Raw genomic sequence first — 3,938 nt, forward strand, 5'->3', positions numbered from 1 at the left:
TGTTTACTCACCAGCTTCCCTACATGCCTTATAAGTCCTCCAGGGCTGGGACTAGGACTTGTTCTCCAGTGCACATCTACCACCTAGCACTTGGGAGAGCTCCCACGGCTGAATACATGAATAATGAATAAATGAAGTACTCTTGTAGGAACTGATTAACATTTTTTCTTCCTTTTTTTTTTTTTTTTTTTGAGACAGAGTTTCGCTCTTGTCACCCAGGCTGGAGTGCAGTGATCCAATCTCGGCTCACTGCAACCTCCGCCTCCTGGGTTCAGGCGATTTTCTTGCCTCAGCCTCCCAAGTAGCTGGGATTACAGGTGCCCGCCACCACGCCCAGATAATTTTTGTATTTATAGTACAGATGAGGTTTCACCATGTTGGCCAGACCTCAGGTGATCCACCCACCTCAGCCTTGCAAAGTCCTGAGCCACTGCGCCTGGCACATTAACACTTCTTAAGATGCTCTGTAGACATTCAGAAAAAAATGTCCTAAAAGGACCCATACATTCTCCAAAGAAGGCTTAATTGTCTTAGGATCTAAGAAATCATGTAGATTTGATTGGCAGGAATTTGGGGGTGAATATATAGATAGGAATTGTGGTGTACTAAAGGGGGGCAGTTGGTTCACCCCATCTGTGTATTTTACCACTGACATTGTTTAACATTGCTGCTGATGGTGACAACAAGAAGCAGACTTTTTTTTTTTTTTTGAGACGGAGTCTCGCACCGTTGCCCAGGCTGGAGTGCAGTGGTGCAATCTTGGCTCACTGCAAGCTCCGCCTCCCGGGTTCATGCCATTCTCCTGCCTCAGCCTCCTGAGTAGCTGGGACTACAGGTGCCCACCACCATGCCCGGCTAATATTTTTTTTTTTGTATTTTTAGTAGAGACGGGGTTTCACCGTCTCGTGATCCTCCCGTCTCAGCCTCCCAAAGTGCTGGGATTACAGGCATGAGCCACTGCGCCCGGCTGCAGACTGACTTTTAGTCAGTTTTATTGTTTTTAAGTTCATTGCCAATGATGCACCCCCTATTGCCGGCCCTTGGGGAGGATAGCACCCACCCCCACGCCCCCATTTAAGTATGCCACCTGTAAGGAACACTAATTACTGGGTGAGCTGGTCTGTTTTCCATCCCTCAGCACTGAGCTGGGAAGTATCCAACCTCCCAAAACTCTGCAGGGCAAGATTGTCTCTCCTGGACTGGGACCCACCTCCCTGTAACTCCTCTAGCACCCCCTACTCTCTCAGGGGAGCCCTCTGAGTCTCCTCCCTGGAGGCTGTCTGTGGGAAGAAGTCTCCCTGTGTAGGGATGGATGGCCCTCCCTTGCATAGGATCTAGCCTGGGATCTAGTCTTGTCCCAGACACTAATCCACCCTGAAGCCTTGGTCTGGCCCTCAGGGCTTTACTCCACCTACCTATAAAACTTGAGGAGTTTGGTGAACTGGGTCCTGAGGTCCTTCATGGACCTTCCCGAGTTGCGGAAGGGGTGTCAGCCATGGGGATGGGTGGAAGGTGCCCCCTCAAGCCCCCTCTTCCTGCTGTACTCTCTGACCTGAGTGAGACATTCTACCACAGGGCACTGGCTGGGTTGGGCGTGTCAGCCCACAAGATGGAAGGCAAGTCTGGACAGGTGGATAGTGGAGCCTCACCCCAGGGTGGGGTGTGTGTCCTGGAGAACCAGGAAACAGGGGCAGATCCTAGGCAAAGATCAGGGGTGGTCGAGGTGGCTCCAGCAGGCCGGCTGCCCTTACCTAGTGACTGTCTCCAGGAACTGCAGAGACAGATGCTGGGCCAGGCTAGGTCCTGGCTCTGCGGTAGGGATGGGGAGGGGTTAGAGGGTGGAGAACAGTCCCTTGGTGAGGTCACTTGTAGGGTGGGACCCCAGATCCCTGTCTGGGAAGGAAAGACAGTGTCATGAAAGCAGGAGCAATTCAGGTTAGACTATAGGAAGGGCAGGCCGGGTGTGGGGGCTCACACCTGTAATCCCAGCACTTTGGGAGGCCAAGACTGGTGGATCACGAGGTCAAGAGCTCGAGACTATCCTGGCCAACATGGTGAAACCCTGTTTCTACTAAAAATACAAAATTAGCCAGGCGTGGTGGCGTGCGCCTATAATCCCAGCTACTCGGGAGGCTGAGGCAGGAGAATTGGTTGAACTCAGGAGGCAGAGGTTGCAGTGAGCCAGGATCTCACCACTGCACTTTAGCCTGGGCGACAGACCAAGACTCTATCTCAAAAAAAAGAAAAAAAAAGGAAGGGCAGGTGATGGCCGATTAGGGAGAATGAGGTGTCTATTTGGACTGCCTCTGAGGAGGGAAGGGAAAAGCCATACCACGCAGGGAGAGGGGGCTGTCTTGTTAGAAGGCAGTGGAGGAAAAGAAAAAAAAAAGGTGTGGAAAAGATAAAAAGAAGGCAGGGGAGGGAGATGGACGGGATGACCTTGGAAACAGGGTAGTCTAGGCCCGCAGCCGTGGTTCGGAGGATTCACAGCTGAAGGGGAAGCCCTGGGATATCTGAGGCTTGGGTGAGGCTGGTTCTGTGCCTCAGGTGTTCCTCTGTGAAATGGGGAGAATCTCCTTGATCACTGCCTACCAAAGGGAGCCCAAAGACAAAGTGTCTCCTGACCTGATCACCGAAGACCAGGGAGGCTCCCTTGTAAGTTCCTTCTGAAATCCAGGAGAGCTGAGAGAAACTATAGCTGTGATGCAGGCTGAGTGGAGTGGAAAGGGGAAACCTGGACCTTCTGGGGGCAGGGTGGTGCTTTAGGATGCCAGTAGATCAGCCATCTGCACCCAAAGGCCCCCACAACAAATAGGGGGCATTCTGACCCTGCCCTCCCAGACATTCTGAGCCCCTGGATGAAGCCCCTCTCATCAGACCCCACTTCCCTAATCCTGTCTTTTTGCCCCAGGATCCCTCTGCAAGGCCCCTCAGCCGCTTCCTACTTCATTCCACGCCTTTTAATGGCACACCTTCTATCTACCAGGCATTTTCTAAGCCCTGGGTATTCTGTGGTGAGCAAGATTGTTGGTCCTCATGCTCATTTTTCCTCCCAAGGGAAAACAGGCAAGAAAATAAGTGGAGTAGCCTAGCCTTTAGTGGCTGTGAGACAGAGAAGCCTATATGGCTGTGAGAACCCATCGAAGGCACCACATCCAGTCTAGGGGAGCCAGGCAGCAGGTAATGTGGACCCTAAGTTTCTTTTTTTCCTTTCTTTAAAAAAAAATATGGAGGCTGGGCGTGGTGGCTCATGCCTGTAATCCCAGCACTTTGGGGGGCCGAGGTGGGTGGATCATGAGATCAGGAGTTCGAGACCAGGCTGACCAACATGGTGAAACCCTGTCTGTACTACAAATACAAAAATTAGGTGGGCATGGAGGCACACGCCTGTAATCCCAGCTACTCGGGAGGCTGAGGCAGGAGAATTGCCTGAACCTGGGAGGTAGAGGTTGCAGTGAGCCGAGATCATGCCACTGCACTCCAGCCTGGGCAACAAAGCAAGACTCCATCTTGGGAAAAAAAAAAAATATATATATATATATATACATATATATATACACACACACATATATCTATGGAATGCTTAACGCTTCACACATTTGCCTGCCATCCTTATGCAGGGACCCTGCTAATCTTCTCTGTGTCATTCCAATTTTAGTACATGTGCTGCTGAAGCGAGCATGACACTAAGTCTTGAAGAGTGACTTGGCGTTTGCCAGGGAGCGTTGTGGGAGATGGCACAGGCACAGGCGGTGGCGTGCTGGAGCCACTCCAACAGGCTTGTGAGAGCCAAGTGTTCCATTTTCAGGAATTTTACAGGCTGCTTGTTAAACACCGCCACCACTGAAAATTAAATTATATAAACATATAATTAACTAAATTATTTTAAAAACAAAGGTAATATATAATCAAAACTCATCACTTCCTATTACTATGTT

General features: G+C 50.6%; 1 non-coding gene across 1 annotated transcript; it reads right to left on the minus strand.

Moving 5' to 3' along the window:
• Positions 1-3,575: 3,575 nt before the first annotated feature.
• Positions 3,576-3,682, minus strand: LOC115836440. The gene has a single exon (XR_004031524.1). It is a non-coding gene; the product is annotated as a U6 spliceosomal RNA (small nuclear RNA).
• Between the last annotated feature and the right edge of the window lie 256 nt (positions 3,683-3,938).

The sequence above is a fragment of the Nomascus leucogenys genome, chromosome 8, assembly GCF_006542625.1.
Source record: "Nomascus leucogenys isolate Asia chromosome 8, Asia_NLE_v1, whole genome shotgun sequence".
Classification (NCBI taxonomy): Eukaryota; Metazoa; Chordata; class Mammalia; order Primates; family Hylobatidae; genus Nomascus; species Nomascus leucogenys.